This window comes from Haliotis rubra, unplaced genomic scaffold (assembly GCF_003918875.1).
Source record: "Haliotis rubra isolate DU_JTF1 unplaced genomic scaffold, ASM391887v1 Scf869, whole genome shotgun sequence".
Classification (NCBI taxonomy): domain Eukaryota; kingdom Metazoa; phylum Mollusca; class Gastropoda; order Lepetellida; family Haliotidae; genus Haliotis; species Haliotis rubra.
The window spans coordinates 330,559-343,886 of record NW_025767600.1 but is presented as its reverse complement, the minus strand read 5'-3'; positions in this window follow the sequence as shown (position 1 = coordinate 343,886).

Here is a 13,328-nt window from a genome sequence, read left to right as displayed (position 1 = left end):
ACACCATTCTATACACCCTTATATACGCCATTCTGTATACCCTTATATTTCTACACCCCATTCTATACACCCTTATATACGCCATTCTATACACCCTTATATACGCCATTCTATACACCCTTATATACGCCATTCTATACACCCTTATATACGCCATTCTATACACCCTTATATACGCCATTCTCTACACCCTTATATACGCCATTCTATACACCCTTATAATAAACGCCATTCTCTACACCCTTATATATGCCATTCTATACACCCTTATATACACCATTCTATACACCCTTATATACGTCATTCTATACACCCTTATATACGCTCTTACACCCTCTACACCGCTTATTATATACGCCATTCTATATACGCCATTCTATACACCCTTATATATGCCATTCTATACACCCTTTATATACACCATTCTATACACCCTTATATACGCCATTCTCTACACCCTTATATACGCCATTCTATACACCCTCTTTCTCTACACCTTTATATATGCCATTCTATACACCCTTATATACACTCATTCTATACACCATTCTACACCTACTTATATACGTCATTCTATACACCCTTATATATACGCCATTCCCTCTACACCTCTTTATATACACCATTCTATACACCCTTATATACTCCATTCTCTACACCCTTATATACGCCATTCTATACACCATTCTATATACCATTCTCTACACCCTTATATACGCCATTCTCTACACCCTTATATACGCCATTCTATACACCATTCTATATACCATTCTATACACCCTTATATACGCCATTCTCTACACCCTTATACTAAACGCCATTCTCTACACCCTTATAAACGCCATTCTATACACCCGTGTAGGCATCAGCTCTTCTGTATTTCCTTTACATGTAATAACTGTTGTGTCCAGATAGAGTGAGCAGTGATGTTTCAGGTGTGTTTCAGGTGTGTTTCAGGTGAGTTTCAGGTGTGTTTCAGGTGTGTTTCCCCTGACCTCGAGGCAAGTGCAGAACAAATCGTGATTTCCGCCTCCACTGCAGTAAGAACTGAACTCACATCAAACGGGATGAAAAACTGTTCATCCATTAATGCAAATAAGCCTTTTAAATGAAATTTTGTGCACAGTTTATGCATACATGAAGTGATTAATGGACATTTGGCGAAAGAAATCCAGCTGCCCCCATATAACTTCTACTGCACATATTTCTTCAATTGGCGTTTATGCCCACTGCCCAAACACTTGAAGCGTCTCAATTGGAAATACAGAAACTAAATCACATCTCAAAAAACATAATATTCGGTAAATATTCAAAACTTTTGATCTTTGAATAATCCAGATTCAATATAGCGGTACACGTTTGAAAGGGCAAGTTGAAGAAAAATGTATTGTTCCGTAGAAGTCATATTTCGTTACTGAACAAACCGACGCGATCTACATGCTTAAATCTTAGGCATTCCATGGAATTTGTCCGCGGAGTATTTTGGGGTCGCGGTCTGCGAGCTAGCGATGCGGGTTATCCGTTAGCGGTTCACGTGACTGGGGTGTATTATTCCGACACCGACTAAGCCTAACGTAAGCTGGGGCACAGAAGGGGAGGGGGTACTCATACTGGGCGTAGTCATCCATGAAAAAAATCCAAATTAAAATTTATTGAATTGCGGCCACGTTAGAACGAAAATATCTCGCACAATCAAAACTGAAAATTGAAAATGAGTACTTTCTGTTTTCCCGAAATCATTGCGTCTATTACTTTCACTTTTTACTAACTATCGAATTCCTTGTCATTAAAGAAATAAAATGAACCCGCAACCTGACTGATAATGAGACAAAGTGACGCCCGGGAATATACACGACTACGTTAAAGAGACCTGCATATACACTAAACTGGGCACAAAAAGCCAAGAGGAGGTACATCACGTAGGGGTAGATGGGAGTTTCAAAGAAAGCCAAAAGGCGTGTTTCCAATTAACAACACGTGTAATCTGAAAATGATTATCTCTACCGACTCCAATATACCGTTCTAATGTGATTTGGCCAGGTGAACTAAAATCGGCATCAAGGTGAATTTACCTTTCATATTCCTTTTTATGAAACAATTGAACACATTGCCTCAGACTGAAACCAGTGTTTGAAATACGTTTAGCCGACATTATATTCATTTACATTCGAGTTGTATTGTTGGAGACAAGGTATGGCGCAAGCTCAGGTCGCACAACCAAAAACTGCCGATAAAGACGACTTTGTCAAAACGTATTTCAGCGTCAGCCAATCTGTCTGTCCCTTGATCTTGTTGCGTTGTCAGCAAGCTGAAAATTCATTACATAAAAAAGTGGCAATGTTCTTTGTTGCTACGAACTGCATGTAGATTTTAACTCTACATTTTTTTACGTTCAGAGAAACAGCGGTGACGGCAAATTGATTTACATCGTAAGATATGGGATTATATGCGCCATTTATACAACCCGATCCCCGTTTAAATTGTCGTCAGTGCGTATCCCGCCGCTACCTGCAAATTTGTCAGAGCGAAATGAACCCATCACATCCCCAGCATCCTGCTAGCACAGGGGTGTTTAACGTTCAATCTGTCCTCACAAATAACACCGCTCACCAAGCGAGGTGTCTAGGGCGGCGGGGTTGATACAAAAGAGGGAGTTCACTGCGGACAGGGATTTGCGCAAGAATCATTAGCGATTGTGCTGATTCCGACGAAAATTGCTTGAGTGTCACCACAACTGTGCTTCAACTTCAGGGCCGGGGGGACTTCGTTTAAATACCCCAGACGACATGCTGTTCCTTTAAAAGAGCAATAACACGAGGCTAATTTTCACCCGACCTTTCCGTAATAGAGGTCCGGGACCCGCCGATTCGAAATTTAGTGTTACCCGGGAAACGCCGTAGCTTGGTTTTGGAATGCGATAACAGGGTGTTTTGTAGTAATTTCATTCCCTCGGTCTATGATACGGGGGACGTTGCCCCGTCAGTGGCGTTCCTGGAGTAGGCTCCGATATACCGGACAGGAAACAAATAAACAAACCAAAAAAATAACGCGTGCGAGTTTTAAATGTTATTTCGGGAACACGCGGCCAAGATTTGTGAGAAATGACTGTTTACAGAAGCATCACGTGCCGTGCACGTGATGTTTAACCAGAGTGCGGTTACTAATGTTTCGTCTTCATTCAACAGAAACAAACTAACACAATAAACCAAAACATCCCCTACAAGGTGGTACAAGGTGGTAGATAGAGACTGGGGTCGGTCTAGCTGTGGTACAAGGTGGTAGTGAGAGACTGGGGTCGGTCTAGCTGTGGTACAAGGTGGTAGTGAGAGACTGGGGTCGGTCTAGCTGTGGTACAAGGTGGTAGTGAGAGACTGGGGTCGGTCTAGCTGTGGTACAAGGTGGTAGTGAGAGACTGGGGTCGGTCTAGCTGTGGTACAAGGTGGTAGTGAGAGACTGGGGTCGGTCTAGCTGTGGTACAAGGTGGTAGATAGAGACTGGGGTCGGTCTAGCTGTGGTACAAGGTGGTAGATAGAGACTGGGGTCGGTCTAGCTGTGGTACAAGGTGGTAGTGAGAGACTGGGGTCGGTCTAGCTGTGGTACAAGGTGGTAGTGAGACAAGAGACTGGGGTCGGTCTAGCTGTGGTACAAGGTGGTAGTGAGAGACTGGGGTCGGTCTAGCTGTGGTACAAGGTGGTAGATAGAGAGACTGGGGTCGGTCTAGCTGTGGTACAAGGTGGTAGTGAGAGACTGGGGTCGGTCTAGCTGTGGTACAAGGTGGTAGTGAGAGACTGGGGTCGGTCTAGCTGTGGTACACGGTGGTAGTGAGAGACTGGGGTTGGTCTAGTTGTGGTACAAGGTGGTAGTGAGAGACTTGGGTCGGTCTAGCTGTGGTACAAGGTGGTAGTGAGAGACTGGGGTCGGTCTAGCTGTGGTACAAGGTGGTAGTGAGAGACTGGGGTCGGTCTAGCTGTGGTACAAGGTGGTAGTGAGAGACTGGGGTCGGTCTAGCTGTGGTACAAGGTGGTAGTGAGAGACTGGGGTCGGTCTAGCTGTGGTACACAAGGTGGTAGTGAGAGACTGGGGTTGGTCTAGCTGTGGTACAAGGTGGTAGATAGAGACTGGGGTCGGTCTAGCTGTGGTACAAGGTGGTAGATAGACACTGGGGTCGGTCTAGCTGTGGTACAAGGTGGTAGTGAGAGACTGGGGTCGGTCTAGCTGTGGTACAAGGTGGTAGTGAGAGACTGGGGTTGGTCTAGCTGTGGTACAAGGTGGTAGATAGAGACTGGGGTCGGTCTAGCTGTGGTACAAGGTGACAGTGAGAGACTGGGGTCGGTCTAGCTGTGGTACAAGGTGGTAGTGAGAGACTGGGGTTGGTCTAGCTGTGGTACAAGGTGGTAGTGAGAGACTGGGGTCGGTCTAGCTGTGGTACAAGGTGGTAGATAGAGACTGGGGTCGGTCTAGCTGTGGTACAAGGTGGTAGTGAGAGACTGGGGTCGGTCTAGCTGTGGTACAAGGTGGTAGATAGAGACTGGGGTCGGTCTAGCTGTGGTACAAGGTGGTAGTGAGAGGCTGGGGTCGGTCTAGCTGTGGTACAAGGTGGTAGTGAGAGACTGGGGTCGGTCTAGCTGTGGTACAAGGTGGTAGTGAGAGACTGGGGTCGGTCTAGCTGTGGTACAAGGTGGTAGATAGAGACTGGGGTCGGTCTAGCTGTGGGACAAGGTGGTAGTGAGAGACTGGGGTCGGTCTAGCTGTGGTACAAGGTGGTAGTGAGAGACTGGGGTCGGTCTAGCTGTGGTACAAGGTGGTAGTGAGAGACTGGGGTCGGTCTAGCTGTGGTACAAGGTGGTAGATAGACACTGGGGTCGGTCTAGCTGTGGTACAAGGTGGTAGTGAGAGACTGGGGTCGGTCTAGTTGTGGTACAAGGTGGTAGTGAGAGACTGGGGTTGGTCTAGCTGTGGTACAAGGTGGTAGATAGAGACTGGGGTCGGTCTAGCTCTGGTACACGGTGGTAGATAGAGACTGGGGTCGGTCTAGCTGTGGTACAAGGTGGTAGTGAGAGACTGGGGGTCCGGTCTAGCTGTGGTACAAGGTGGTAGATAGAGACTGGGGTCGGTCCAGCTGTGGTACAAGGTGGTAGTGAGAGACTGGGGTCGGTCTAGCTGTGGTACAAGGTGGTAGATAGAGACTGGGATCGGTCTAGCTGGGTGGTCACAAAGGTGGTAGTGAAAGACTGGGGTCGATCTAGCTGTGGAAGGGACAAGGTGGTAGTGAGAGACTGGGGTCGGTCTAGCTGTGGTACAAGGTGGTAGTGAGAGAGTGGACACCGGGACCGGTCGGTCCCAAGGTAGGCCGACACTGGTCGGTCTATGAGGTGGAGACCGAAGAATGGACCGGTAGATAGACCGCTGAGACGGTCTAGAGACCACAGATCCCCATATGGACAGACTGGCCGACCCAGCGGTAGATAGAGACCGAAGGTGGAGGAATGACCGGGACCGAGATAGATAGATCGAAGGTAACCGGCCCATACAGAGACTGGGGTCGGTCCAGCGGTACGGCCGGCCCGAAGGTACCGGTGAGATCGACCGGTCGAGCCAGTGGACAGAGACCGAACGATAAGCCGTAGAGACCGACCGGCGGACTACGGGCCGACCGGTCGGTCTAAGATAGAGACTGGCCAGAAGGTAGACCGACCGGAGACCGAGACAGAGACCGGACCCATAAGATGGAGACCGGCCGAACGGAAGGAAAACCGACACAATATGACCGGACCGATAGACCAGCGGTCGAAGATAGACCGGACACGACCGGACCAGCGGTAGGCGGAGACCGGCCGAACGCATGACCGCGGAGACCAGGCGGAGGAGACCGGGGCCGGCCCAGCGGTACAAGGTAGACCAGCCGAAGGCGCGGTAGATAGACCGAATACGACTGGCCGACCCAGCGGTAAGCGACCGGCCGAAGACCGGCCGGCCGACCGGCCAGCGGTACAAGGTGGATGAGAGACCGGCCGAACGAAGGCCAGCGGTACAAGGAGAAGAGACCGGCCCCAGCGGTACAGACCGAGGAGACTGGCCGAAGGACAGAGACCAGAGACCGGCCAAGGCACACGGTAGAATCGAACGCACAAGGAGACCAGCGGGTACAAGACCGACCGCCGACTGGAGCTGACCGGCCCAGCCGGAGAGACCGGAAGCACTGGCGGTAGAGACCGGGCCGGCCCAGCGGTGGACCAGAGACTGGACCACAGACCCCGGTGACAGGCCATGTGAGACTGGCCGAGACCCAGCGCCGGCCCAGCGGTACAAGACCAGACCACAAGGTGGTAGTGAGTGGCCCACTGAATAGTCAGATAGACAAGGTGGTCTAGACCGAAGGCAACGGTACAGGAGAGACCACAGGGAGACCGACCCAGACACAGACTGGGACCGGCCCAGCGACAAGGAGACCAATCCAGAGAGACCAGGGGTCGGCCCACACACGGTGGATAGACACCCAGGAGCCCAGCAGTGGTAGTGAGACCGGGGTCGACCCAGGTACATGAAGCAGGAGAGACTGGGGTCGGTCCAGCACAAGGAGAGACTGGGGAGCAGCCACAAGGTGGAAGAGGACTGGGGGTCGGACCCAGGTACAAGTGAGAGACCCTGGGGTTTGGCTCCCACAAGGAGTGGAGAGAGACTGAACGGCCCATGTGGTACAAGGTGGACACAATGGCCCAGTGGACAATGACAGACTGAAGGTGGTAGACAGAGAGGACTGGGGTCCGAATAGGTCTGAATGGTAGCCCAAGTGGTACAAGAGACTGGAATAAATGTGGTAGTGGATGGAAGGTGGAGACTGGGGTCGGGAAGGAGTGAGGACTGAAGTAGGACTGGTGCCGTGAAGGTGGAGAGACTGGGGAACCAGGTGGTAGCTGAGAGACTGGCCGTGGTACTGGGAAGGACTGAAGGAATGAAGGTGGTAGTGGAGACTGGAATGAAGGAAGTAGACTGGGGGTCGGAGAGTGGATAGAGACTGGGGTCGGAAGTGAAGTGGTGAAGAGACTGGGGTCAGTCATGGATAGGGAGGAGACTGGGGTTTGAGGAAGGAGAGACAATGGTAGATAGACACTGGGGTTTGAAGGAGAATGGGGTCGGAGAGTGGTACAGTGGAAGGTGGTAGTGAGCCCAGAGACTGGGGGTGGAAGGGTAGTGGAGAGTGAGAGACTGGGGTCGGAAGGGTCGAAGTCTATAGTGGAGACTGGGGTGGTACAAGGGTGGTAGTGGTGGAGACTGTCGAGGTCTAGCTGTGGGGTACAAGCTGTGGTAGGAGAGGCAGCAGACGGGGGTCGGTCTAGCTGTGGTACAAGGTGGTAGATAGAGACTGGGGTCGGTCTACACGGTGGTAGATAGACACTGTGGTCGGTCTACAAGGTGAGGTGGTAGTGAGAGACTGGGGGTCGGTCTAGCTGTGGTACAAGGTGGTAGATAGAGACTGGGGTCGGTCTAGCTGTGGTACAAGGTGGTAGATAGAGACTGGGGTCGGTCTAGCTGTGGTACAAGGTGGTAGTGAGAGACTGGGGTCGGTCTAGCTGTGGTACAAGGTGATAGTGAGAGACTGGGGTCGGTCTAGCTGTGGTGGGGTGAATACAAGGTGGTAGTGAGAGACTGGGGTCGGTCTAGCTGTGGTGGTAGTGAGAGACTGGGGGTCGGTCTAGCTGTGGTACAAGATGGTAGAGAGACTGGGGTCGGTCTAGCTGTGGTACAAGGTGGTAGATAGAGACTGGGGTCGGTCTAGCTGTGGTACAAGATGGTAGTGAGAGACTGGGGTCTGTCTAGTTGTGGTACAAGGTGGAAGATAGACACTGGGGTCGGTCTAGTTGTGGTACAAGATGGAAGTGAGAGACTGGGGTCGGTCTAGCTGTGGTACAAGGTGGTAGTGAGAGGCTGGGGTCGGTCTAGCTGTGGTACAAGGTGGTAGATAGACACTGGGGTCGGTCTAGCTGTGTTACAAGGTGGTAGATAGACACTGGGGTCGGTCTAGTTGTGGTACAAGGTGGTAGATAGAGACTGGGGTTGGTCTAGCTGTGGTACAAGGTGGTAGTGAGAGACTGGGGTCGGTCTAGCTGTGGTACAAGGTGGTAGTGAGAGACTGGGGTCGGTCTAGCTGTGGTACAAGGTGGTAGTGAGAGACTGGGGTCGGTCTAGCTGTGGTACAAGGTGGTAGTGAGAGGCTGGGGTCGGTCTAGCTGTGGTACAAGGTGGTAGATAGACACTGGGGTCGGTCTAGCTGTGGTACAAGGTGGTAGATAGACACTGGGGTCGGTCTAGCTGTGGTACAAGGTGGTAGATAGAGACTGGGGTCGGTCTAGCTGTGGTACAAGGTGGTAGTGAGAGACTGGGGTCGGTCTAGCTGTGGTACAAGGTGGTAGTGAGAGACTGGGGTCGGTCTAGCTGTGGTACAAGGTGGTAGTGAGAGACTGGGGTCGGTCTAGCTGTGGTACAAGGTGGTAGATAGACACTGGGGTCGGTCTAGCTGTGGTACAAGGTGGTAGATAGACACTGGGGTCGGTCTAGCTGTAGTACAAGGTGGTAGATAGACACTGGGGTCGGTCTAGTTGTGGTACAAGGTGATAGTGAGAGACTGGGGTCGGTCTAGCTGTGGTACAAGGTGGTAGATAGACACTGGGGTCGGTCTAGCTGTGGTACAAGGTGGTAGATAGAGACTGGGGTCGGTCTAGCTGTGGTACAAGGTGGTAGTGAGAGGCTGGGGTCGGTCTAGCTGTGGTACAAGGTGGTAGATAGACACTGGGGTCGGTCTAGCTGTGGTACAAGGTGATAGTGAGAGACTGGGGTCGGTCTAGCTTTGGTACAAGGTGGTAGTGAGACACTGGGGTCGGTCTAGCTGTGGTACAAGGTGGTAGATAGAGACTGGGGTCGGTCTAGCTGTGGTACAAGGTGGTAGTGAGAGGCGGGGGTCGGTCTAGCTGTGGTACAAGGTGGTAGTGAGAAACTGGGGTCGATCTAGCTGTTGTACAAGGTTGTAGATAGACACTGGGGTCGGTTTAGCTGTGGTGCAAGGCGGTAGTGAGAGGCTGGGGTCGGTCCAACTGTGGTACAAGGTGGTAGATAGAGACTGGGGTCGGTCTAGCTGTGGTACAAGCTGGTAGTGAGAGACTGGGGTCGGTCTAGTTGTGGTACAAGGTGGTAGATAGAGACTGGGGTCGGTCTAGCTGTGGTACAAAGTGGTAGTGAGAGACTGGGGTCGGTCTAGCTGTGGTACAAGGTGGTAGTGAGAGGCTGGGGTCGGTCTAGTTGTGGTGCAAGGTAGTAGTGAGACACTGGGGTCGGTCTAGCTCTGGTACTAGATGGTAGTGAGAGGCTGGGGTTGGTCTAGCTGTGGTACAAGGTGGTAGATAGAGACTGGGGTAGGTCTAGCTGTGGTACAAGGTGGTAGGTAGAGACTGGGGTTGGTCTAGCTGTGGTACAAGGTGATAGTGAGAGACTGGGGACCTCCAAATCTGGAGGAATTAAATACACCTACCTACCTACCTACCTACCTATCACTTAATGCAACCATCCACCCGTACATCACACCCTGTACCTATCGGTTAATGCATCCATCCACCTGTACATCACACCCTGTATCTATCAGTCAATACAACCAGTGAGAGACTGGAGTCGGTCTAGCTCTGGTACAAGGTGGTAGTGAGAGACTGGGGTCGGTCTAGCTGTGGTACAAGGTGGTAGTGAGAGGCTGGGGTCGGTCTAGTTGTGGTGCAAGGTAGTAGTGAGAGGCTGGGGTCGGTCTAGCTGTGGTACAAGGTGGTAGTGAGAGGCTGGGGTTGGTATACTTGTGGTACAAGGTGGTAGTGAGAGACTTGGGTTTCTTCAAATCTGGAGGAATTAAATACACCTACCTACCTACCTACCTACCTATCAGTTAACACAACCATCCACCCGTACATCACACCCTGTACCTACCAGATAATACAACCATCCACCCGTACATCACACCCTGTACCTATCGGTTAATGCATCCATCCACCCGTACATCACACCCTGTATCTATCAGTCAATACAACCACCCACCCGTACATCACACCCTGTACCTATCAGTTAATACAACCATCCACCCGTACATCACACCCTGTACCTATCGGTTAATGCATCCATCCACCCGTACATCACACCCTGTATCTATCAGTCAATACAACCACCCACCCGTACATCACACCCTGTACCTATCGGTTAATACAACCATCTACCCGTACATCACACCTGGTACATATCAGTTAATACAACCCCCACCCGTACATCACACCCTGTACCTGTCGGTTAATACAACCATCCACCCGTACATCACACCCTGTACCTATCGGTTAATGCATCCATCCACCCGTACATCACACCCTCTATCTATCAGTTAATACAACCATCAAGCCGTACATCACACCCTGTACCTACCAGTTAATACAACCATCAACTCGTACATCACATCCTGTACCTATCGGTTAATGCATGCATCCACCCGTACATCACACCTTGTACATTTCAGTTAATACAACCATCCACCCGTACATCACACCCTGTACTGATCAGTCAATACAACCATCCACCCGTACATCACACCCTGTACCTATCAGTTAATACAACCATCCACCCGAGATCACACCCTGTACATATCAGTTAATACAACCATTCAGCCGTGCATGCAATACACCTATAGTGTCTATAAGATGCGAACACTTTGTGAACATGAGAGCATTCGAAGTATACAATCAGTATTAATAATATTCTGTTCTTCTTCATTAGTCCAACCACAAGCCAGCACACAACGTCTCCTCCCTATCACATCACTGACCGTGGTTCCATCAACCATCAACCATCAACCATATCTCACCCTTAAATACATCCATTATCTCCACTCCCAATCCGAATACACCATCCCGTAACAATCACTTGAGGCAACTTTTGATAAACTGTTTTGTACTATTATGTTGCAACGTTTACCGTCTTGTATAAACCAAACACCCGAATATTCACCGTCCTTGTATATACCAAACACCGGAATATTTACCGCCCTTGTATATACCAAACACCCGAATATTCACCGCCCTTGTATAAACCAAACACCAGAATATTTACCGCCCTTGTATAAACCAAACACCAGAATATTCACCGTCCTTGTATATACCAAACACCAGAATATTTACCGCCCTTGTATATACCAAACTCCCAAATATTCACCGCCCTTGTATAAACCAAACACCAGAATATTTACCGCCCTTGTATAAACCAAACACCCGAATATTCACCGCCCTTGTATAAACCAAACACCAGAATATTTACTTGTATATACCAAACACCAGAATATTCACCTTGTCATCGTATCTACCAAACACCCAAATATTCACCGCCCTCGTATATAAACCAAACACCAGAATAAACACCCAAATATTCACCGTCCTTGTATATACCAAACACCCAAATATTCACCAAACACCCTTTCACCGTATATACCAAACAAACACCCTGAATATTCACCGTCCTCGTATACACCGTCCTCGTAAACGAAACACCCAAATATTCACCGTCCTTGTATATACCAAACACCCAAATATTCACCGTCCTTGTATATACCAAACACCCAAATATTCACCGCCCTTGTATATACCAAACATCCGAATATTAACCGTCCTCGTATATACCAAACATCCGAATATTCACCGTCCTCGTATATACCAAGCATCCGAATATTCACCGTCCTCCTATACACCAAACACCAGAATATTCACCGTTCTCGTACATACCAAACATCCGAATATTCACCGTCCTCGTATACACGAAACACCCGAATATTCACCGTCCTTGTATATACCAAACACCCGAATATTCACCGTCCTTGTATCTACCAAACACCCAAATATTCACCGTCCTTTTATATACCAAACACCCAAATATTCACCGTCCTTGTATATACCAAACTCCCAAATATTCACAGTCCTCGTATATACCAAACATCCGAATATTCACAGTCCTCGTATATACCAAACATCCAAATATTAACCGTCCTCGTATATACCAAACATCCGAATATTCACCGTCCTCGTATACACGAAACACCCAAATATTCACCCTCCTTGTATATACGAAACACCCAAATATTCACCCTCCTCGTATATACGAAACACCCAAATATTCACCGCTCTTGTATATATCAAACACCCAAATATTCACCGTCCTTGTATATACCAAACACCAGAATATTCACCGTCCTTGTATATACCAAACACCCGAATATTCACCGTCCTCGTATATACCAAACACCCGAATATTCACCCTCCTTGTATATACCAAACACCCAAATATTCACCGTCCTTGTATATACCAAACACCCAAATATTCACCGCCCTGTTGTATATACCAAACACCCGAATATTCACCGCCCTCGTATATACCAAACACCCGAATATTCACCGTCCTTGTATATACAAAACACCCGAATATTTACCGCCCTTGTATATACCAAACACCCGAATATTCACCGTCCTTGTATATACCAAACACCCAAATATTCACCGTCCTTGTATATACCAAACACCCAAATATTCACCGTCCTTGTATATACCATACTCTCAAATATTCACCGCCCTCGTATATACCAAACTCCCGAATATTCACCGTCCTTGTATATACAAAACACCCAAATATTCACCGTCCTTGTATATACCAAACACCCAAATATTCACCGCCCTTGTATATACCAAACACCCGAATATTCACCGTCCTCGTATATACCAAACACCCGAATATTCACAGTCCTCGTATATACCAAACACCCGAATATTCACCGTCCTTGTATATACCAAACACCCTAATATTCACCGCCCTTGTATATACAAAACTGTTTTCGAATGGTCTGATTAATTTCTTCACCCCTTTGCCCATGTGTATTTTCACGCACTTGATAAAACGTGTTCGATAAAATCGCTAAGACTTAACATAAAACGTTGTCAGCCTGACCATGTGAGATGTGTCCCGCCCTTTAAATACAAGCGTGTTCAGGTTACATGTATTCGCGTTACCTTGCAGACTTGTAGCATCAAAACAGGGTATAAAACTAGATGTGCGGAATAAGCCGGAATAGTTAATGGAAACAGTTTTCTGATTTCTTTTAAAGTGATTTACTGCTTTGATCGCAAAATGATTTTTGAAATGTTTGAATGTTTTGTTGCAAGAACATCCATACTTCCGAGGTCATATGACATCTTTGACTCCAAGCCTGTTCAGTTTACAAAGACAGGAGAGCATAGTGCACGGAGCATCCACCTTTGAGCTGCCGCATC